Genomic DNA, 25510 nt, shown 5'->3' on the forward strand with positions numbered 1-25510 from the left:
CTGAACATTTCGAGAGGTACAGATTTGTTGAAGCTTATACTTGCTGAATGGTGGATGGATGGATGGAAGAACTTTATTGAGGTCCCGTAGGCCGCCCTACTTTCCATTTTCTCACATATCTTTGCGAAGACTGGTAATACATATATCAGACCATAATTAGTTAACTCACTAGTATTCCCGCCTTTATTAATTGGTGTGACTTTGGCCACCATGAGTTTTTGGGAAGCTTCCAACCAGAAAGGAATTACTTCTTAACGATAATTTAATTATTACTTTACTTGACATGCCCAAAAACAAAACTTAACTGTGTTTGGTGGCGCGTCCATACAAAAGCAATATTAGGGCTACATTAATATGATTGTTATTCATAAATTGTAAACTAAAGAATCAACAGTACTCTTTTGACAATATTAACAAGTACAATGCGCCATTGGTTGCCACACTGCGTCGACATACCAGTCCTGACTTGGACCCATGAACAGCAATAAAGCTTTCTCCTACTCCTCCTCTTTCTTGTCGGAAAGAACTGCGCATGCGTGGTCTGTGTGGCGCGTGCACACCCATTTTTTTGGCTAGTCAGTACGCATCACAATACCTAAACCAAGATCTGAGTACGTCACACTGTAAAGCGTGCTTTTCTGCGGAGAGACCAACTAAGAGGGAAAGCCAAACGCACAGAGGACCTGCATCGAAAAGCATTTTGCCGAGCATTTTACTACGCAACGAATGTGCATAAAATCACGAAGTTTGCGTGCCTTGTAACGACGAAATCCAAGTAAGGCACAAGTTCAAATAAAGATGGAAGCTAAAGACAAACAATGAATTGGTTTAGATTGATGAAGTGTGCTCGGAGAACTCTTGTGTAGTTTATTTCACCACCATAGGTTTATTATTAGAGGAGAAAACCAAGTTCAAAGTTTCGTTTTTAAATTTCGCGCCGAACTTTGTAATTCGTGACGTAAAAGATTTCAAAGAGCATTTAACGTATTTTCGCGCCACTGGCTCGACGAAATTTCCACAAACTCGTTATGTCAAGTTTCTGGCCCCCTCAGAGGACAATGTACTTCCATTTAACCGATTAAGAACTACGTAGGCCCAAGCAGGAGCCGTCAAAAATATGTGACGTCACGGCAAATGGTGCGGGAATTCCAAGGTGGCGTCGCCACCTGGATTTTCTTTTTGCGCATTTTCTCGCTTATTAAGCGTCTTCTCGCAGCAAGCGTGGTGTTTTTGGTATCGTGGAAGACTACTTTACTAATGCGAGAAAAATCGTTTTCCCCTTTAGTGTCCCTTGAAGAGATGGAGTATCCTTGAACGCAGGGTGTCTCTAGAGACAACGTTTCGACAAGCAGACATGTCTTTGTCAAGGCATGAACTGCTTTCCTTAGCACCGTGTATGTGTAGGCCTTCGTGCCTCTCTCCCAATAACAGGACGGGAGGAGAAGGGCGCAAGTACTTTATCTTGTCTCCTCTTCTCCTGGGATATATATATATATATATATATATATATATATATATATATATATATATGTGTGTGTGTGTGTGTGTGTGTGTGTGTGTGTGTGTGTGTGTGTGTGTGTGTGTGTGTGTGTGTGTGTGTGTGTGTGTGTGTGTGTGTGTGTGTGTGTGTGTGTGTGTGTGTGTGTGTGTGTGTGTGTGTGTGTGTGTGTTAAGGGCTCGTTTTTCGTTGTTAGATATAATATGAATGAGAACTAACAGACAATAATGCCACGGAAATAATAGGTGATGTTATTTGTTGTAAATAGGATGTAAAAGTAAAGTGGACGAAAAGATAACTTGCCGACGGCAGGGAACGAACATGCGACCTTCGAATAACGCGTCCCATGCTCTGCCACTGAACTACGGCGCCCTCCTGTCAACCTTATGGGGTATATATGTACATTTAAACATAGCAGTGTTAGTCAGCGTATATATATATATATATATATATATATATATATATATATATATATATATATATATATATATATATATATATATAAAGGACAACGCGCTAATCACTTCCAGTAAATAATTAAGTTTTACCCTTGAATGATACGACGAGCTTCACGGAATACCAGTAATTAAAGCATTCCCGTGCGGATTTCGTGCAGGGTAAATGGAATCACACAAGAGCCAGACCAAACTGGCCAAGGTCTCCAACAACTGCAACAGAAAAAAGAGCGCAAGGAAGAAAGCCTGGTCATGAGATATTCAAAGGCCTCCTTGTTAGCTGCATTACGAATTGTCTTTGTTTTTCTTTTAACTCGAGGGGAGTTTAACGATTGCTGTCTCGAAGGCTAATCTTTTCGTCGGAACACTTTGCTCCAGGCTAAGATGCACCATCGACCGCTTGCCGAGGACATTAGAGGCGCCAAAAGCTAATGCGCGCTTTCAATCCTTGCTTCTTTTGGAGCATTTTTTCTTCCCGTACTGGCGACAAAAAGCAACCATGCCTAATTTTAACGGTGACGCTAGAAGCGGCAAAAGAACGCGAAAGCCGTTCATTATGCAGAATACACTCTTGGGCGGCGTCCACTTGCCCTGCTAAAATCGCATTCTAAAGAAATACAAGGAGTGCGGGGAACAGTGGCACGTCAATAACAGCCTCTGTGTCACGCACAGTATTACGTGCCATGCGCTGCATTGTCAGACTTTAGCAATCCATCAGTCGCGCAGAAAATTACAGCTCGCTGAACTTTTCTTCAAAAGAAGGAGCCTTCCTAAGGACGGCATTTTCGTGATTCCTCGGTATCGACCTCATCCGGTGAAAAGATCGTGGACTCACGATATCAGCAAAATTTAGAAAGAAAAGTTGGATGGTGGCACAACACCCGTGATTTTATTCACACACACATTTATTTCCAAAGCGGCAGAAAGAAGAAATCGCGTTAAACGAGTAGGGCTATGAAGCAGCGGTGACAACAAGGACTCAGTTTATACTTTTCTGTAAGCACGAGAGCTGGTAGATAGAGAGATGGAAAAAAAGTTCCAAAAAGCAATTGACCCGAATGAAATTTGTCCGCGTATATTGAAACACTGTGATGAATCAATTTCGCTGTGCCCGCACATAATTTATTAACAGTCTTTGGTGGCAGGCTTCCTGCCTGTTGAGTGAAAAACTACTTATGTCGTTCCAGTCCACATGGGGGGAATCGACAAAATATGTCGGAAACTACAGACTAATCTCTCTAACCTCAATAGTGTGTTAGGTAATGGAACACATTCTCTACTCCGGAATAGTGTAACACCTACCGCATATATATTCGTGTATAAGCCGCCCCCGTGTACAGCCTGCAACCCCCCATTTCGGACGCAAAAATCTAAAGCCATGGTCTCCGAGATTGTGCGCAGCGGCAGGCTTGCCGCTGCGCACAAGTTCGACGTCGACGAAAAGTATGTTCGCTGTTGGTGTACGCAAATGCACGACCTCGCCGAGGCCACCCGTACCCGGAAGGCTTTGCGTGGGACAAAATGCAAGCTCCCAAAACTTGGAGAGGACCTCTTCGCGTAAGTTCGCACTACTAGGAGCACCGGCTTCGTGGTGTATACAGGAATGACCCGCATGAAAGCAATCGTTTTCGCTCGGCACATGAACATTCGACCTGCGGACTTCATAGCAAGTCGAGGATGACTTTAACGTTTCATGAAGCGGCTCCAACTCTCGATTCGCCGTCGAACGACGCTCTGCCAGAAGCTGCCATCGGAATACGAGGACAAATAATGACATTTCCTCGCTTTGTCAACGCGCTTAAAAGGGAGCATGAGTACGATCTTTCACAGATAGGCAACGCTGACCTCTCTGGTTCGATGCTTCTAAAAATGTCCCGATGGAGGCCAAGGGGGCAAAAAGTGTCTCCGTGCGCCGCACAACCACCACCGAACGGCAAAAGTGTACAGCGATGCTGCTTTGCATCACCGCCGATGGAAGGAAGCTTCCAGCCTCCCAGGAGCGTAGCCAAGGGTGGGGGGTTAACACCCCCCCCCCCCCCCGAAAATTTTCATTTTTGCTTGCGTATATATACACGGAGACATATAAACGCACGCAGGAACATCCATAAAGTATGGTCGAACACCCCCCCCCCCCCCCCAAAAAAAAAAAATTTCTGGCTCGCGCTATCCTCGACCGTACCGCCGCGAACCGCGGCTCTACCGTATTCGTCGATGCGGCGCAATACGGCAACTCCTCCACCTTTGCACTCGCAGTAGTAGATGGCGATGGAGCCCTACGCTCAGCCGCTTCGGTTAGGCTAGCAACGAGCGCCATAGCCGAGCAGGTCGCCATAGCTTTAGCGATGACCGACCCCTCGCACACTAGCGTCTTCACTGACTCTCGCGCCGCCATTCGGGCTTACGAAACCGGCAACATCGCGCGTGAAGCAGCCCACATCTTACAAACACGAAAGCACACGGGTTCGCACTGCCTCTCTTGGTTCCCTGCCCACATGGGCAAAGACGTCCATTCCCAACAACCCAACCTCAACGAAACGGCTCATGACCGAGCGCGAGAGCTCACCCGCCGCGACGATCAATCAGCCACCGAAGAGCTGGGCCCAGACATACAGTTTAACGACCCCTTACTAACCTTCCACGAAATCACCTCTCACTACCGCAACAACAGATGCCAATACCCATTACCACACACAAAGCTCGAACGTGCGCAAGCGGTAGCCTTTCGAATGCTACAAACAAGATCGTACCTATCACGGGGCCGACTGAGCCATTATAACACAGAAATCACTCCCCAATGCCCAGATTGCAGAGAACTCTATTGTTCACTCTCGCACATGCTATGGCAATGTCCCGCGTTACCTCAGGGACCTCTCACCAGTGAGTCCGACTGGGAAGAGGCACTCAGGAGCTCCGAGCTCCACCAACAACTCAAGGCAGTCCAGAGGGCCCAAGAACTGGCGGAACGCCATCACGTTCCCGCCCCGACTCGGGCGTCGCCTACGGTAGCGGCTGCTAGGGTGTCCCCCCTGGATCCCCCGGCGGCCTAAACTCCTCAGGACCGATGAATAAAGTTCTTGACTGACTGACTGACTGGCTACGCCCCTGCAGCCTCTGTTGTATTTGAAAGAAAGACAATGACAAGAGGGAAGTTCCCCCAGGGTATCATAGTCCAGTGCAAGAAAAGGGCTGGATGCCCGACCAATTGGTCGTAGACTGACTAAAAACAGTGTGGCAGAACCGACCAGGAAGCCTACTACGCCGCGAAGCCCTTGTAGTGCTCGACTGATTTAGAGGGCACCTAACCGACCGAGAGAAAGCTCGGCTGGCCTACTGCCGAATGGACTCGGCCGTGATTCCAGGAGGCTTGACTGGTGTGTTGCACCTTTGCATAAACCGGCCGTTCAACGCCGAATTTCAGCGGTGCTACACCGAGTGAATAGCCTCGGGCAACCACGAAAGAACTCCGACAGGGCGACTGAAGCGAGCGTCTCTTCAGCAAGTGTGCATTTGGATCATGGGCGCGTGGCGCTCGTTTTCAGTGGATACAATCGCAAAGAGCTTTCAGGTCACGGGGCTATCAAACGCGATGGACGGCACAACGGAGGATCAGCTCTGGGAGCGCGCCGATGAGGTGAGCTCGTCCGACAGTGGTGAGAGTGCTGTTGAGCTGAACTCGTCCGACAGTGACTAGACAATGGATAATAAAATAAAAGGTTGATATTTGTCACCAGTTTCTGAGTTATCCAACACAGTAGTCACAGCGGCGCCACAGTGTGCTGATGTGTAGCTATGGGCCCGCTTTATGTATAAGCCGCACCCGAGCAGGATTTGATGAAAAAAATTTTGCAGTGGCTTAGCTCGGCTATGCCAGGATAACCTAACGTTAGCAAAGGTTCAGCTGATTGTTCTTAGCTTTCCTGATTGTCTAAGGATTAGCTTGATTATCATGCTTACTGCTGCTCCAATGACACACACATGGTATACGTATTATGTGGCACATGTATATTTATTTTGCCAGGCAACAACTTCGGGAACCGATCGGTTAAACTTCTCCGCTCTTCTGCGCCGTTGAGCAGCATTTGAGCTCTCCTTCTCCATGGTTAAACCATACTGGCAAACGCCAGTCAGGGGCGCTATCAAGCGGCTCCAGCGCAGTGTCAGACGGCGACTGTGCAGCGAAGGCGAACAGCAGCACGCGCGCCGGCGCCAGTACGTCTGCCACCGCTACGACGTCACTCCTCTGGAAGCCGCTGACCGGCGGCGGCGGCTGAGTGCGCGGAGGTGCCAGCTCCGGTGCGCCACTTATGTGATATCACTCATCCTCGCGCATGCGCAGCACGGCTCTTGAGGAGGCGCGCGAAACTGGCTCGGCAAGGCCAGTGTGGCTAACGCTACAAAAATGCGGCTTATACACGAGTATATCGATTTAAAACGATATCTTAACACATGTTCAACACGAAATCCGAAAGCGGTTCTCATACACCACGCAACTTGTTCAATTACGTCTGGTATCCGATATGGATTCAGGGGGACAAACTCACTGTATATTGTTGGGCATTCGACACGGTAACAAATTCATCTCTCTGCAACAAACTTAAATTCCTATATATAGATTCTGCTGTGCTTGGATGGATAGCAAATTGTTTGTGTCAGCGCCGAAATTGAGTCATTCAAACGGAAAAAGATCTGGCTACGTTTGTGTGACATCGGGAATCCCACAGGGCTGTGTATTGGAGCCAGTTTTATTTTTAGTTCAGTGATATTTCAGCTAGTGTTTGATCACATATATTAGACTATTTGCAGGCGATTGCGTTGTGTATAGAATAATAAGAAGTGCGAGTGACGTTACCCAATTAGAACTTGACTAGGAACGTGTTCCGGATTGGTGCTCTATGTAGAAAATGAGCCTAAAGAATGGAAAATGTGTCTACGTTTCTTTTACAAAGAAACGGAAACCAATGGAGACAGAGATTTGTTTATGGCAATGCTCCGACCCCCTGCTGTAGCGCATTCGGGCAATGCGAGGTAATATTTCAATAAAGAATAAAGAATGGATTCAGCGTAACAATAAAAAGTTTGAAGCAGAGCGCAATCCAGCAAATTTCGCGCTTTGAAATGAGCGTTCGACAACCTGACACAAAGCTCTAATCATGTTCTTGTATGTTAAAACTTGGTAAAGGCCTTTTTTCGCGTCTTAATTCTCAAAAAAAAAAAAGAAAAGAAACGCCAGCCCTGCGCATAACGCCCAGAACAGTCACAGCGTTAGCTGCCGGAGCGGTCTTCATATTGACCACTGCAATCTTTTTTAGGGGGCCTATGGCAAGTACAGTAGTGAAGTTTCCACTACGCAACAAATCATCATATTTCGCGAAGTAGCGAAGCGCCCACTACGCGCTTCTCAGGCAATATGAGCCCCTAAGTACCTGTACACTTGGTAGTTGCTGTGATAGACGATGATAAGGATGATAAGGAATTGTGGCCGAGCCCGTTCTAATGGGTGCGCAGCTTTAAACCACCTACTCGTTAAACAATCCGACTGGTGTGACGCCTGGCGCCTTTCCACTCTTCTGTCACGCAGTATTACATTTGTTAACGAGTTTACTCGTCATACATGACGGTTGTATAGCTTCTTTTTTGCAAAACGCTTCGAGCACTGGCGTGGCTCTCTGGTATAACACTTACTGTCCACGCAGAAAGCATAGTTTGGAATACGCCTCGGACCTTTCTATCATTTCTCAATGCGCGCGATAATTCCGACGGACTGTGGCAGCGGCGGCGGACAACTAGGCCACCAAAATCTGCTGCTGTTGTGAGCTCACAGCAGCTTACGCTATAGAAAGGCACACTTTTTGTCAAGGCTGCGACTGTGGTGCTGCCCCACACTACTAGGATTAGGCGTACACAAATACTCTTTAAAGCAGACGGGGGAACGACCGCATCTCTGTTGGTAGAGCGTCGCGGACGTAACGCGATGGTTGTGGCTTCGGTCCCCACCAATAGCTTTTTTTTCGCCCACAATAATTTATTTTCTTTCTTTTTTATCACAATTACTGCCCTCCAATTAAAAAGTGCAAATATCGCACCCACAGTTTTTTTTTAATTGGTCCCGTTACCAGATGTCTTCATTAGGTTGCGTGTAAAAAAAAGTCACAGTTTCGCCGCAACGGCGAAGCAATGATTGCGATAGCAATAAATTGTAATGTAACGCGAAGAACGGAAAGCAGCTCGAAATTGCCAGCGCATCGCTCGAGCCCAAAGGACGCACGAAAAGAACACACACAGGACGAGCGCGAACTAATGCGTCACAGCTCGACACTTGAAGCGCACTGCTCAAACATAAAGCAGGACGCACGAAACAAACGAACAGGTACACACAAGACGAGCGCGAACTAATTGTCACAGTTGTTACTTATTTCTGTTTGAACAGCGCGCTCCTTTCGCAAACGCGGCCGCTGCAGCGAGCGAAGCGAAGCACCTCACCGGCCGCCCCTTCTTTCCTCGAGATAAGCGCACGAAAGCGACGACGCCCTGTAGAGCGAACAGTAACGGCGTTCGCAGGGGCGGGGCGACGATCTTTAAAGCTAGGGTGCCTTGATGCCCGCGCGCTCCGCTGAGGGTGAGGACAGGCGCGTCGTCTGCTACGACGGCCGCCATTGCGAATCCCGCCGCAGCTCGGCAGCATGCGAAACGCGCTACACAAAGCGCTTGCGGTGCGCGGATACGTCCGGAAATAAGTGCACACTAGTGAGCTTTCTCTTTTTCTTTTCTTTTTTGAAGCTTGGGCAGCTTTTATTGCTGTTGTTGCCTAAATTTTATTAACGAAGCATGTAATTCATGCAAGCTGACGGCCTGTGCATGTGTTATGCGCTAGAGCCTAGAGGTAGACGTACACTCTGCTTTGTTGAAAACAAATCCTCTTCCTTACGCCGGAAACGACAAAGTCTATAGCCTTACTTAATTTTCTCGCAAGCTCTGCCTTCCATATACACAAATAATTATCGTTTAAAGTATTTGTATACATGTCAGCAGCAGCAGTATATGTATCTGAACACACACAATTTAGTGTTGCGAAGCTACCTAAGCGCGATTAAGGTGGCTCATTTTGCTAAGTTTGCAAACAATTTACTCGTTTATTATAAATGGCATCGTACATATTGTACACACAATAAAGGGCCGAGGGGCAGTACGGTGTGAATATCCTGGTAAAATGAAACGAAAGCTTCTTTATCATTATTATTGCTGACATTTCTTGCTCGCACTCTGTAGCCGCTACTGTATCGGCACTCGAGTTGCACCTTGAGTCCTTATCAAAACGATGAATACGTTGTTGAGTAGTATGCCGTAAAACTTTGCATGCGCGCAGTATCAGTGCGTTTTTCCTTATTTTTCTGTATCTGCAGGTTTTCTCGCATGCCCAGTTGCATGCACATTTTATTGAGTGTTTCCAATACTGTTTTACACTTTGTGCGGCAGATGCAGGGCGTCGTTTATTTGTCTCTTTTATTAATAATAATATTTGGGGTTTTCCTTGCCAGAACCATGATATGATTATGAGGGACGCCGTAGTGGAGGGCTCCATGAATTTTGACCATATCTGGTGTTCTTTAACCTGCACTGACATCGCACAGTATACGGGCCTCTAGCATTTCGCCTCCACCTAAATGCGACCGCCGCGGCCGGGATCGAACCCATGACTTTCGGGTCAGCAGCCGAGCTCCGTCACCACTATACCACCGTGGCGGACGTATTCTTTAAGGCGAAAGCCTTAAATGCCTAATCAAACGCGAAATTTGACCGTCGGCGTCCCGCGTCTATGGCGTCAGCGTACCACGACGTTGGGGACGAGGGATGCAAAATATCATCGTCACGTGATGACGTCATCATATGACGTAATCATGGCTTCACAAATTTTGGCGTGACGTCATATGATGCCGTTATCACATGACATCGTAGCTTGGTCAAAAGTGGGCAGATCACGGATGCAGTGCAAAACCAGGTGGCGTGCCTCCGATCTTGGAGGCAATGCAAAACCACGCCAGGTGCGCAAAAAACTAACAAGATGGCTTTCGCTTTCGAGTCGTCTTAAGCGAACGCATAAGGGACCCTGTGAGTTTTTATTTCATTAACTGGTTTTTCATGACGTACTCATTGTACAACTTGATTTTATTTATTGTATTTTTTTACTGATATAGCCTGTCTACTGTACACAATGCTTCCCCGTCTTCTTCTTGTTTTCATGCGTCTTCTCTGTATAGACGCTTCGCGAGAACTGTTTGTATGCGCATTCCTGTATGAGCCTTTAGGGCTTACATTATTAATAAATAAGTAAATTATGCTTGCTCAAAGAAATAAAATACTGAATGTGTGTGTGTGTGTGTGTGTGTGTGTGTGTGTGTGTGTGTGTGTGTGTGTGTGTGTGTGTGTGTGTGTGTGTGTGTGTGTGTGTGTGTGTGTGTGTGTGTGTGTGTGTGTGTGTGTGTGTGTGTGTGTGTGTGTGTGTGTGCGCGCGCGCGTTAATATCCAGTGTACAGACCATTTATTTGTGCGCGTTAATGCTGCGCTGACAGAAGCAATTACACAAATAAAACGCAAATTACACAATAAAACACAACTGCCACTAGTCGATTCACAGTGATCGTAAATGATTAAAAAAACAGGAACTGTGTAATTATTTAAGAGAGGACGAAAATGTAACCTTGAAACACAGAAACAGGGAAGGATAAAAAACATTTAACTGCACACACACATACATGGGTATCAGACCAGCACAGAAGGCGTACTTGAAACACGGAAAGGAATATAAAAAACAAGAACCCGCCGTGGTTTTGGTTATGGTGCTTGACTGGTGACCCGAAGGTTGCGGGATCGAATCCCGGCCGCAGCGGTCCCATTTCGATGGAGGTGAAATGAAAGAGGCCCGCGTACTTAGATTTAGGTGTACGTTAAAGAACAACAGATGGTCAAAATTTCGGGAGCCTTCCACTATACACGGCGCATCTCATAATCATAATGGATTCTTGGGACGTAAATTCTCACAAATAATTATTATTTGGAAAAAAGAAGCATTTGATCTGCAGACAAACACGCATAATATATTCCATGATACATTTCAAATCACAAAAATAGCGAAAGCAAAAATCAAAGGCAGATACAGGACCAACCAAGTGCAGTAAAGAATGTTTGCGAAGAAAAATGCAGGATTTATGCACACGTGAACCAAAGCATTTTAAGCATGTAGCTGATATCAGTGTGTCCATTTATTACGCAAGGTTAACACCGCCAGAAGTTGCCCTTGCATGTGCATTCGAAATACCGGCCGGAAACTTACGCTGCAAGTGCATAATGTGTTCTTCGGATGCCGCTTGTGACGTTTGATTTTTACTGCCCAAAGAAACCTCGTATCTTCTAAAACGATACAGCTCCCAGCGTTTCTGGAATAATTGGTGCACTGCGGCACGCAACACCCGGCCATGGTGACGGTAGCGAGCGCATAAAACTAGAGGGAAACGAGCGCCGACCTAAAAACCGCACGCGCGCCACGCACAAGAGACCGGGCGGGGGATTCAAAATGGCGGCCACGCTGCCGCCAAGGCCGAAGAGGCGGCACCTGCCCTTTCAAAAGCTGACACCACTCTAAGCGGGGGCGCGCGCATCGAGGCACTCTATTTAAAGCGCGCAACACGCGCCATCTATGTGGCCACTAAGAAAGCATGCTGAATTACATGGTGTATATAAATAGCTCGCCGTTAGCAGGCTGAGAGACGGTGCTGTCGTGGCCTAACGTCTGACGCTGCAAAGCGAGAGGTCGCCCGTTCGATTCCGCGCGTCGAAAAGAATTTCTTAATTATTTTTCTTTGCAGCATTTCTGTATATATACATACTTATACATATATGGTGAATGACGGCGACGGGGACGGACATTTTCCAGCCGAGACTGTCCATATAATTGCTATCGCAATAAAAGAAAAGACGGGCCCCTCGATCCAATCTTTTTTAATCCGCTCATGCCAAGGGTGTTAGTAATTCACGGTGATTCACGGGCACGTAGATGTTTTAATGTGAATCTCTGCATGGCTATGCGAAACGAAAATTCGTCCGTCCTGTGTGCTCAAGAACTCCTAGCGCGTATATCACACACAAATTGGGCGAGCCCCACTACTCACCACTGGTACACTGAAAATGAAGACGTGAAAACACGGGCGGTAAACACTAAATAAGATGTGGGGACAGCTGTAATCGATAATTGAGAAAGACTTCGATGAACCCTCGGTATTAACTAAGTTATAAAGCCGAGGCCGCCCGCTTAAGCTTTGCTTACTCATCTGACCGAAGTCCTTGGGTGGTGATGTTTTTATTCATGGCGTCGCCTTCAAGCGAAAGTAACTATCATAGCACGCTTGCTGAAATACATAAGGTAGAGCTTCTTATGTTTTGGCGCTTGACTTCGAGTTTAAAATACTCTCGCCTTTTATGAAACGTGCGCCCACATAGACCCAATATAAAGAGAGCCTGACTTCAAAATGAGCGAGCATGAAATTCGCTTTGTAAGCGAGGAGGTTCAAATTATCCTCCGGATTCAGCGGTTTGTCAAAAAATGAAAGACGTGTTACCTTCGTACGTTTGAACAATTTACGCGTTTCACGCAGAGCAGGAAAACAAAGACATAAGTATCAAAGTAAAGGTAATCCACTCGTAGAACGACGCTATGCAATCTAAAACATTTTCATCATTGCTCCATATCACGCCAATACTTCCTGATTTCCGTGCACTCATCGCATTTACGAAATAAAGAAACAAAAATTTTAGCCGGGAGAATAAAAAGGCACGTGGCTCCTTCGACTCTTTTATTTTTTTTTTATTTTTTTTGATACACTGAGAACAGCACCGAATGACGTGACTTGAAAAGCTCTGCCAATTTTGCAAATCAGAAATGAAAAAAGAAATCGCACAGTTTTGGTTGCTCGTACCTCAACGCCAACAGCACGGTGAACGCATGAAGCTGAAAGAATAAGAAGGACTCTGAACGAAATATTGATTGGGCAACGAGCAGGATCACAGGCCAAAAAATTTCCATGCTTTTCGTGAAAAACGACGACTAACATATAAAAAAAAGATATCGCTTCAAAGGAAGAAAGTGAGCAGACATATAGACGTGTTTCAGTCAGCAGCACTGACTGCCCCGAGCGCGGCACACTTTACATTACATTCCGCGGGCAAAAACAAAAAAATCAAAATGAACCGGCATTCCGTCGATCCGAATATCTCGCAACGCAGCCACGAGCCAAGCGTTGCGAACAAGGTCCTCCCATATAGAGAAGCAATATATAAACCCATAAAGTCGCGTCTCCCGTACGAATAAATAAACCGTGCACGGAGATTGAACGTAGAGTGCGTTTCGTCTCACCACGTACGTGCATTGCAGTGAAGGTTATTGTTCCTGTCAGAAAACCTGAAACGAGAACCACCTGATCATCTCAGACGTGTAGGGGACAGCAGGGAAAAACTGCAATGCACTGCTAATACATGACTACGTGACCTTTATTGCGTTCATGCAGTTTCGCGCACGGGGATTGGCCGCGTTGAGGCTGCGAGCTGGGTCCACCTTCCATTTCTTAGTAGTCTTCGCCCCGCTGCACGGAACAATTGAAACTGAGGCTGCCGAAGGGGTCCCGTTGTGGCGAGTTTCCTCAGATGGGAACGCAGTCGATGCATGTGTGTATATACTCCGCGCTGATAACTGCGTCTTTGTTTCGGCCTGCCTGGCGACGCACGTCAGAAACAGAGATGCCAGGAGCGCAAATAAGCGCACCGCCTGAGACCACACTGCCGCTGCGCGTACTATATTGCTGAAGACGTTATGTCGCAACACTCCAGTCTTCGCCGACGGCATACTGCCTGACGAACAGCGTGAACTCGTATTGTTCTTGCCGTTGTTTGAACTATTCCTTTCATGAGAACAGTAATGTAAAGAAAGTGCAGTCGTTTGAAGGAGCCGGTTTGCCTTACTCTTAAGGATACATTGGTTCTTGCGCGCCGAAATAACGATATGATTATGAGGCATTCCATAGTAGAGGGCTCTGGAAATCTCGACCATCTGGTGTTCTTTAACGTGCACTGACATCGCGCAGTACACGGGCCTCTAGCATCTCGCCTCTATCGAATTGCGACCGGCACGGCCGGCATCGAACCCCCGATTTGCCTGTCAGCAGCCGATGTCTTGCTATTATGTTTTTAATAAACACACTAGTTCATAGTAAAGAAATAAAACGCACTTCGTGAATACAGCATAAAGGCGCACTGAAATTCGACCCGCTGTGGCCTTGGTATTATTACGCCCTTTAATAATATTAATTTTTCATGTTCACCTCGCATACATCCTTGCCGATGACTTGGTTGCGTGGCTGTTCACAAACGTCACATTTCATGACGCTGCCCAAGCGTGATACAAATAATAGGCTGCGCTAACTACAACCTCGTCACCACTCGCTGGTACTAAATTAAACAGCTCTTCTATCACTTACGTTGATGTCGTGTTAACGAAGCAGCTCGGTTCTAAGTTTGTTTACGTATGAATATAATTGTAGCCCTTCGCGCTGTCTGCAAAAGCAGCGGCCACTGCTAAAGTTGCCACGCGTTAAGGAAACCGTATATTTCAAATAAATGGGAAAGCTCGTTTAATGACATCGACCTTTTGCAGTTCATAAAATCTCAGCCTTGAACAACCCGCAAGTTCGTTTTAGCCAGGAGGAAGACGAAATGGAGTTTAAAGATGTATGCAAGTACGTCTCTCTATCACCGGTAGTGATACGTGGATTACAGCGGAAGGAGTAGCTTCTAAGAGGAAATCAGAATACTTCGTTTCATCTTGTGTGTTCGGCCGGACCACTGCTTAGTACGTAGTTTGTCGAAGCTCGACGGAAACGTTCTAGGCCTTTCCGGGCACAACAAGGAACTTCCACATCTTCCATGTGCCCATCGAAATCTTAACATCCAGCCGTTTTTTTTATTTCCGGTCCACGGCACATGGAGAGCGCGGAAGACCGTAGAGCGGAAGCAATACGTGCTTCCGGATGGCAGACAACTTCCGGAAGAGTGCCTCGCTTCGCGCGTTGCCGACACCATCCACGAGTAGTTTCAAGATGCCCGAATTCGCGTCAAACTTTCAGGCGGTAGCGCTTTTGTTGTGGGCAAAGCTTTTTTCTGTGAGATAAGCGAGGTGACTAGATTGAAAGTAAGAGCTGCAGGCGTAGTGAACAAATCTGGCATTCGTGCGACAGAAGGCAAGCTGCAGGAGCACTGTGTTCATGTGAAGATCACAAAAACATAGAATAAAAATAACTAAGGAACCGTCTCCCTGATCAAAAAAAAAAAAATTCGTCCCAGAGTGAGCCCGCGTGAAAGGCCATCGGACGCTGAGGTGCATTGGGTCCTTATGATGAAACACCGAGTGACACTGAGTGCTGCCTCATCTATCTCGCAGTCTCGAACTATGACCTTTCTTATAGAAGTTATAACTTATGTTATAACTTCTATAACGGATGCAGATGATATGTGTTTGGTTATATTTATAGAATATCTGTCTGGGATACAATAAAATCAATTTCTACGAACATGAAATTCTTTTTCTACTTGACGCAACACGTAAACGAGGAATATTTGTAATCATGAAGCGGTAGAATTCCTTTATACGTTTCGTACAGCATAATAGATCCCTTTTTAAGCATCCTAATCAACTGACAAGAGAAATGGTAGGACCATATAACGATTAGGGATGGCACGTGTATAAGTGAACCATCAGTCGCTCTGCATGAGAAAGAATTTGGTTACCTGTGCCACTCTTGATTATCACAATTTTTTTTTACTACGCTTCCTTGGTACATCCCTTGCGCTGCGCACTGTCGAGTTGAATGCACTTAGTACCTATATGTTTCACCTTTCTTCATTAAAATATCAGTTGCGAGTCTGCGCCGTGTTGTCCGTGTTCCTTCTACTGTCTTCGTGTGTGTTGCGCTGTAGCCGAGGGAAAAAATGGATGCCAACCAACTGCCCAACTTGCCGTTTTGCTGCGATAGATCCCTGCATTGTCTTATGTCAGGTGATTTGCTTAAAAAATATATCTTTATTTGCATTTGTATTGGGAAACGTTAACGCACAAGAAAATGTACAGCAAAAAATAGGGCAGTTTCGCACTAGTAGTCCCAAGCCTGAAGCTTTTTTGCATAGTTGAACGGCCTTCTTTGTTTTTCTTTAGTTTTTTTTTCTTTTTCTTTTTTTCCTTCTCCCTTTCTTTCTTTTTCTCTCTTCTCTCTGATTTTCTGTCCGCTTTCTCTCTATTGATTTCTACTTATTGATTTATCGATCTATATATCTATTTCTTTCTCTTTCATGCTCTTTCTATTTTTCTTTCCCTTTCTTCGTTTCTTTCTCTCTCTCTCTATTTGTTGCTTGCTTCCTCTTTCTTTCGATCTTTTTATCTTTATATATATACTTCTATCTCTCTGTTTCTTTATTCTCTCACTGTCTCTCTCTATTGCTCTATTTCTCAATTTTTCTATGCTATGCTTTACTCTTTCCCTTCATCCTTTTCTTCTTTCCCACCCTCACGTGTTTTCCTCCTCACCGTCACTTCAATTTCCAACCCCCTTGCTATGCTATACAAGGCTATGCTATGCTTTCTTAGCATATGAAAATTGAAGACTGTCACATAAATGAATGTTAGGCCTATCAGAATCATTAAAAGGGAAATGGGTAAAAAAAGATCAATAATAATTATGTAAAAATATATCAACCATTAGGATAATTGTGAAAGTAAGCAAAACCTTTTTTTCTTGTAAGCTTTTAAATTATGTGTGGATGTTATAGATGCAACGTCTCTTTTTTTCTAGCCTCTCATGTCATGGCGGTTTGTCCTTGACACAGAGCCACGCGTTGCTTTTTCAAGTGAGGCCATAGACAGCATTAAAGTCACTTTGCTCGCTTCAGCGGCCGTGTTTCCTGCAGGAGTGGGCTGTGAGTCTTAATCGTGTTACATTTAATTTGGTGTAATCGGGCTGACTGCTACACCCTTGCGGAAAACCGTGACTTCTTTCTTTTTCCTGTTTGACTGTGCCGCAGCTGAAAACTTACTCTGCGAGGGTTACACCTGTACATTTACCCGTTTTCATGTGCGTGTGAATACATGCGCGTGTGCTATGGGTGGGATGCGTTCATTGATTCCTGGATGTCTTGCGAACGCACGTTGTCTTTATGCTACTTGCTTTTACCTTGCGTCATTCACACCCGCTGTTCTGGGATACACATCTGCGTCTCACGCCTAGTATACAGACGGTGTACGCTATGCAACGTCTGTGGCACGACGCGGCATTTGGCAACTCCTGAGCCCCGTATTCAACGCAATGGCTAACGGCGCTATGTCCGACACAACCAGCTGATGACCAGACACTGCCACATCGTATCTCTATCTATCTCCGCTATTGGGATGAGACTTAAATGCTGGATAGCCACCACAAAAAAAAAAGGTTTAGTCTAGTGTTATCGAGTGAACTACGTTGCAGGAAGAGATCTGTTGCGTACTGAGCAGTTGTAGTCGAGAAAGAAGGCGGCCTAGCACTTTGGGTAACGAACAAAGAACTTATGGGTTTGTTACAGACAGTAGGACTACATCGTGTGGATGCTCCCGGCTAAGTTGCGCGTAGGTCGCGGTCTTGTATACCTTCTCATATACCGCTGTATGGGTGGCGTAGTCAGCGGCCATCGTTGCACGATGACGCTTTCGGATTACTCTAAGAACCGTCAGACATGACAAGATGTCTATGCCGCTCAACTTCCTGTCGAAAAGGATAAGAGTGAAAAACAAAGGACAGAGCAGAAAAGGCACCACACCAGCACAGTGCTCAGTTTGTCCTCCTCTGATCGTTTCCGATGTGAAAGGAGTGGCTCGACATTTACTACATCTAAGTCAAGTTGCTATTTTCTACAGACCTTCATAAGCACACTTCACTATGCCGTCTGTTAACGCTGTATATGTATTGTAAATAATTACCCTTTAGTGCTCCTCTCCCTCCCCCTCACTACCTCACACACTCTTTCTCTCTATATATGCTCCTACTGACCTATTTGTGTTTATTCTCCACATCTCATTTCCTGGGCGCAGGGTAGCAAACCAGTACTGCTCACATACTTAACGTCCCTGCCTTTCTACCCGTCATCTGTACCTCTTTTGTCGGTACAGGCACGGGGATGCGCATTCGTCACTTTGCCTTTAACGATCGAAACCAGACGCCCACGTGGCGCGCCGTTACGCTTCAGACTGCCAATTAACGACAGACCGCACTGCGTCGCACTAATCGTGTTTCACCAATGAATCGATCAGACTGCATTCAGTCGATGTCTGTGGCCAATTAGACGCACAGCCACAGTACACTGAATACCTTAACCGCCGGGTATAGCGCGACGCGACATGGACTGCAACGGGAGCTTGCGAAAGAGGCGCGGTGCTTTCCCTAAAGCACGAAATAAGGAACGACCACCCCGGGCGGATTTGATCGAAACGCACGCATTTGTGCATTGGCATTGAAGTTAGGCCTAATCCCCTGGGCGGTCCTTCTCGGCGCACAATCGGATTAGGAGCCAATTAAAGGTGAATACGGCGACTGCCTGGAAAGAGGCATAGGCCGCTAACGACTATTTTCTGTAAGACCTTAAGAGAACTCTGTAGCTTCGCGCATCGTATGCATGGCTCGGAAACTTTTCACAAAGGAACGTTCCTTTGCATGATGCAAAGCAAGCTCAGGGTCAGTAAAGCACAATTACTTTGTTTCGAAATAATACGCTAATGAGGTCACTTCAGCATTAAAAGTCTGCCCATTAATTATTGCACAAAGACGCTTTAGGTGCACTTTTGTCTGAAGCGATTTTTTTGCTTTTCAATTTATGGGTGTGCTCATTAAGTACTTACCGTGGGAGCAGTGCCTGAAGATTTGAAATAGATGGAGAGAAATCAAAACAAAGCGTTCATTTTGAAAGTGCGTAAATTTTGTTTAGCTTTAATACCACCAGCACACGTAAGCTCTCTTTTAATGGCGTGCAGAAATAATTGCTACATGCAAGGCCAGAGGGGACGAAATAAGCATTACGACGCTGTAATTTCACGGCTGCTGCCAAACTGCGTGAGTCCGTCTATGCGGATTACACGAAATGCAACGACGCGTTCGTTGCCCTCCCTGGAAAATTAGTTAATGCCTGGTTCATTGTGTAATCATCGTATTCTGTATAATTACACCAAATCAAAGACTCCTCTGTATTTCTCTAATCGCACCAGTTCCCATTATTTTTCTTGAATTCCTAGTATAATTCCACAACTCAGATGCAAGGAAAGACGTCGGTAAACCCGAACTCAACTGAGTCCTCGTATATCGTAATGTACGTTTCGTGGACTAACACATTGGTAGGCGCGTACAGTATTGAGTTATTGCGAGGAGTAGTAAAGAAGACAAGGATATCGTTCCGCTTTCATTACCTATGAAAAGAATGAGGTCACCCAAACAATATATTGAGTTGTCCAATGTACCACGCGCCAGTTCTGCATCTGTGACGAAACATTTATATGCGCCTGCAGTGCGTCAATTCGCGCTAAAGTAAGCGCCTAGCGCTGGATAAAACCGTCCGATTCCGGCAACGCGAGCTCCGCATCAAGTACCCTTGAAGGAACTGCTTGCTGAAAGCTAAGTCTCGGTTGCCTGAATTTCTAACATCTACAACAGCAGATAACGGGCAGAGAACAATGTTGCCAATTGCTGGAGTGCGTACGCGGTAACGGCCAAGATTTGGACAGTTCGTACCATACGATTTAACGAGTGACCCCGTCACTTCTTGAAGATCGAAGTAAAATGATGCCCCAAAAACAGGCGCTGTCGTAATCTAACTATTAGTAATAGTTGGAATAGTGCATATGGTTTATCTCGTTCATTCTTCTCCTGCTATCCTTTTCATGTGTTTCGTAGTGCCGTGCAGGAAATAAACAGGAAGGAAGCAGAAAAAGAAGAAGGCAGGGAGGTTAACCAGAACACTTCCGGTTGGCTACCCTACACTGGGGGATCAGGGAAGAGGAATAGAAAGACGAGAAATAGAGAGGAGGAAACTGATATATTCCTTTCATCTTTATCGCTTTGTTTCAGAGAAAGAAATAATGCCCAAAGAAGATGAGCCAAGGCATTCTGCTGCCACGGTTGTCGTTGAAAGAAGATCCGCTGAATTAGAACGTAAAGCAGCGCTTACGTGTAAGCTTAAGTGGAATGATAAACAAAGCAATGCACAGCCACTGTGCCCTGAAGCCCTTCATCGGAAAACTCATATACACAGAAGCCTTTAGGCTACCCTTTTGTTCATTTATTTCTGGGGCGCTGAAAAGGGTGGTGTTCCCGGCTTTGCGGTCGGATCCGGTGGGTAGTGGAAGTCGCGCATCTTTGCCGTAATCGGATCAGAAGGATGGTTTAAGTCCACGAAATAAGGAAATATAGAAATGAACACACATGTGAGAAAGGAGGCCGGATTTACAACACGTCGAAAGCGTTCTTCAAAGTGTGTCAGGCGCTTTCTTTATATGTTCATCATTAGGACTTACTGAAAGTATAACAAGCCAGGCGATAAACCAGGCAAACATTTCCGGGAATTTCATTAACGATTGTTATCTCTCTTACTGAATGCCTGTTTTAAGAAATTTGTGCAGAAAGGCGGTTCGATGCACATCCGCAATCCATAGGAAGTTGCATGAAAGCGGAATAATTCACATCCGTCAGTTTGTATCATAAAACTACAATAAAAAAATTTCGGGCAGCTACACACTAGTGGCGCGAAGACTGAGAATGCAGTGGAGCGGGTGGCGTTGCCCTCCTCCTTTTCGTCCTCCCTCACCGTCACGTCCCTTTCCCACCCTTTGCTGTACTATTCTATACACGGCTATGCTTGCTTCCTCTTTTTTTCTATCTCTTTTATGTGTCTATTTCTTTCTACCTTTGTCTCTCTCTGTCTATTTCTTCCTCTGCCTTTTTAACTTTTTCACTTCCGTTTCTTTCTCCCTATTTCTCTCTTTCTCTTTCTTTATAACTATTTCTCTCTCTATCTCTCTGTACTCATTCTCTCGTCCATCACACTTATTCCATGCCACGTCGGACAAATCGGCGCATGTGTGCTGAAAGCGAAGCAGAGTATGAAGAAGAGGGCAAGGAGATCGCATGCCGGTTCATGGTGGTGCTGATGGTTGCAACTTTATTAAGAACTCCGGCAAATTCGTGGCCTGGGCCTAGGCCGCCCCCGAGGAGGACCGTTCATGCTGATCAAATTTTCAGGTCATGTCATGCGGCATAACGAAAAGCTTAAGAGCTCCGGTGCAAAAAAAAAAAAGAAAACACAAAGATGGGCATCTAACAAAGAATGCTTCGTGACTGAAGGCCTGTTTGTTCTCATATGGGAATCGAACGCGGGGCCATCGTCTGCCCTCTGATCTTAATCAAAGGACCGCAGATTTCACCGCGAGCGCGCATACATCGACAGCTCAAAGCGCAGGGAGACCAAACATTCTGCAAAAACATATGAAGTGGAAGAAGAATTACGAAAGAGATGGATCATCATCAACTGAATGCAATGCGCAGCTACGGAAGAAACCTGTGCGAGCAATAATCATATAGCACAAGCACTAATTTTTTTTTAATCCGACAGTTGAACAATCATTAGATCAGAATTTGCTTGAAACAAGTGAAGCGGACCTACGTAAAAAATGGGGGCACAGATGGTGGTGGTGATGTTGTTGCTGCAGGCGCGTTTAGCCTGACAGAACTGGCCGGCAAATGCTCCGCCCGAGGGTATACCTACAACGCGATATTGTAACACGAATATGAAGTCGATATGAGCACTTGTAATGTTTTCACAGTGCTGTAGTCGTAAAGTATATAGGCCCGTTCTTGCTCTCTTAACCAGTGCATGTATAGCGTTAGTCTCGACTAGCTAAACTCATTATAGAAGAGTCTGGTGTTGGGCCTGTTGATACAGAGCTTGAAAAATCGACGACCCCAACTTTTAAAGACACGTACACAAGAAGAGAGGTTTTGACGACACACACGCTGGGACTAGCAACACTTCAATGAAATAACAGCGACTCGAACGAAAACCAAGACGCACATGTGCCATACATGATAACGTAAAGGTGAGAGCGGTTGGCATGTGAAAACGAAACCACAACGGAAACGCCCATGCGCTTAGAAAACCGCGCAGATAAAAACGCAGCGCATGGCACCTTCTAATTACGTTTCTCTAAAAACATCCGCTCCTTTCGGGATATCGATAAAGAAGGTACACTTACACACCGATCATGTCCACGTTTTTGCACTCGGTATACGCTAGTCCCAGCGTGTGTGTCGTCAAAACTTCTCTTTTTGTGCACGTGTCTTTAAAGGCTGGGTTCGTCGATATTTCAACTATTTATGTCTCAAACGTTGACTTCTTTATCATCGTGTCCGACATTACCAATAAATACAGTTTGATTTACAGCATATTTTACTACAGATGATTTTCTCTTTAACAACACGCATTTAACAAAATGCAGCAGCTTCCTACCTCGGTCCAACACTTATATTTCAGGCTGTGCTTCTATGTGCCTTATCAGTAGCGAAGTACACAGACACCATTGAACATTGCTTCATCGACAGTTCCTGTGGTGCACTATGGTTTATATTACAACTAGGTACGGCCGCTCTGAACGGTGTTATATATATGATTGCCGAGATCTAAACTGTAAAGCTCCTATGATTATGTAAATTACTTTGGAATTATCTTCGTCTAAAGCGCGTGTTTTACTTCTAGTGCGTGTTACAGAATTTCTAAACAAAATTTTGTCGTGTGGAAAACACTAAATATTTACATCCATTACAGGCGCACATAGACTGGTGCGAAATTAATTTAGTTGCACACATTTCTGGCTCAGACAGTTCCCTTCTAATATACGAATACATCACATCGCCCACCATGACCTAATTCTCTTCAGTGGCAGAGCACGAAAAGCATCAGGGTGGCAGAAGCAGGCTTCGTTTATCTTCTTCGCCACCTGCGTCCCCGTCCGCCGACATGACTTCTTAAGTAAATTGTACAACAGCCAACTGCTCAGTGTCATTGAAAACACGCGCGTTTGTCGCCCAGAGACTCCTTTACCCATACTCCAAGACTGAGCAGCTGGTGTGCAAACAAACAAACAAAAAAAACGGCTGCGGGCAGCTTCTAACTGCTCAAAGTTTTCTTTTTCAACTGACCTTTTTTTTGCCTACCAAGTGGTGTGAAGTCAGCCACTTTTTTCTGAACAATGAGCGACGCAACTGGTGGAAGTGCGTCGCCTGCCGCTGCAGCTAAACCAGCTGCCCGAGGAGAGGCTCAACGCTCAACGCGAAGCAGAAGCATTTGCCTCAACTTATCGAAAAATGAATACACCTAAACAGCAGCGCTCACAATTTGCATTAGGCAGTATCGTAATCGTCAGTGAATTCTTTACTCTTTTAAAATGAAATTTTTGTCGCAATACTTCATTCACACTTGTGGAACCAAGTGATAGATTTTGCAAACTGCACTTCTTTTTATTGCCTGCATCATTGTTTGATAGTGAAGTAGTGAAGCGAACAAAGCCTCGAAAAATTGGATATGATGTAATGCTCCATAAGGTCTCGAAATGCGTAGCGTCGGATCTGAGGCTCCCTCTCAGCGTCCGTCGCGAATCGGATACCTATTTAAAAGTGCACGTATCAATAAATTCTCTTTTAAACTGCATGGCAACGGTTACATAATAAGCTCGACCAATTGTAGAGCAGCGTATTGAAAAAGTCGGTTAAAACCGTTTTGTTTTAAAGAAACATGCATCGTTTTTTCTGCGCTTTCTTTCGCCAGTGCAGGCTGCCCAAAAGCCGCGCTGACTGCAACATTTCAATCGGGTTTCCAGTCAGGATATCTCGCAGGATTTAACCGAGGCTTTGAATGGCGGATCGATTTACGCAGAAATGATGGAAGAACGCTAAATGTCTTTTCAGAGCGCACCTGAGCAGCGTCATACGATGCTTTTGACATATAGTGAAGAAATAAAAAAAAAGATATCAGCGAAAATTACGGTGCATACAGTCGAAGGGCACCGGCTAGACATTGATCTGCAACGCGTGTATCGATCAGAAAGTTGAGCAGGGGGCAAAATCGTTGTCGCAATATTACCGTGCCTGTTGCATGCATGATGAAACATATGTATATATAATATATATGTTCTGCCTCTGGTCGTTCTACCGTTATATTGTACTGTACATGAAAGGAGTCGCAGAGGGTGGATGGGCCTACCTGGCATTTGATCGATGTTCCTTTTCTAAACTAGAAACGCCGAGATACGACTTCCAGAAAACAAAACTTAGAAAAGAACGTAACAACTTGCATATCTACGTTCGTCTATTGACTATCACAACTTGCGAGCTCTCCTGCCTCATATTTATCGCTTTATGGAAAATTCCGCGATATCGTTTCGCTAGAAAACGCTTTGAACACGCAACTGCACTCACTGCCTCGCTGTACGGCCCACAGACAGATTACGCAATAAAAAAAAGAGAATCTGATATTCCGTGTGTTATACATGTGTCCACATTGAATTACGAACCAAATGTGGAAGAATGAAATTGTCATATACGGAAACTGTTCAAGTAATTCAAGTCGGATGAGGAAAAATAAGGAAATTAGTAGACCTGCCCTATCGGGAAAAGGGGGACCAGTGACGCTTGGCGAGCGCGTGCCTCACCTTTTACTTTTCTTTCTTTCTTTCTTTCTTTCTTTCTTTCTTTCTTTCTTTCTTTCTTTCTTTCTTTCTTTCTTTCTTTCTTTCTTTCTTTCTTTCTTTCTTTCTTTCCTTCTTTCTTTCTTCCTTTCTCTCTCTCTTTCTTTCTTTCTTTCCTTTTCTTTCTTTCTCTTGTTTTCTTTCTTTCTTTTTCTTTCTAACGCATTGCGCAGTGCTCCCTCCTAACCGTTTCCTTCCTCCATGCCGGAAATTAGATCTTCACCCACGTGCTAAGCCGCACAAAACTTTTGTTGCTCCAAGCAAGAGCAACAGTCATGCGTGAAACAATGACATACAAAAGTTAAAGGCAGCAACGAAATGTAGCCACGTGAAATGACAAGTGTCCTCGGTAAAAGATTACATCTCGATATCAGAATCGGCTGATCACCGAGAAGCCCTCGACTGAGAGAACATCAGCTATTGGAAAACAGCGCACAGAAGTACGCACGTGGCCGGCGCACCTTCGAAGGCCTATCTGTGTACACCCGCATTTCTGTACACTCGCCGCCGCCGGGTTTCTCGCGAATTATGCCACTGCCGCCACTGAAATATGTACAGGCTCGTTCACACCGGCGACTAGCAACGGTCGCGCGACTAAGTTAGTCGCAAAGCGACTGGTCGCAAACGGCCGTTTTGGTCGCAAAGCGACTGCTTTGGCTCAGTCGCTCGCTGCTCGATTTCTCAGTCGCGCGACTGCAGTTGCAAACCTCTGAA

The 25510-nt window shown here is 45.5% G+C and overlaps 1 protein-coding gene across 1 annotated transcript in view; it reads right to left on the reverse strand.

Moving 5' to 3' along the window:
- LOC119372207 (KH domain-containing, RNA-binding, signal transduction-associated protein 2) overlaps positions 1–25510 on the reverse strand; it is a 376214-nt gene that overhangs the window by 23193 nt on the left and 327511 nt on the right. The gene's annotated exons all lie outside the window — the stretch shown is intronic.

Source organism: Rhipicephalus sanguineus, chromosome 10, assembly GCF_013339695.2.
Source record: "Rhipicephalus sanguineus isolate Rsan-2018 chromosome 10, BIME_Rsan_1.4, whole genome shotgun sequence".
Taxonomy (NCBI): Eukaryota; Metazoa; Arthropoda; class Arachnida; order Ixodida; family Ixodidae; genus Rhipicephalus; species Rhipicephalus sanguineus.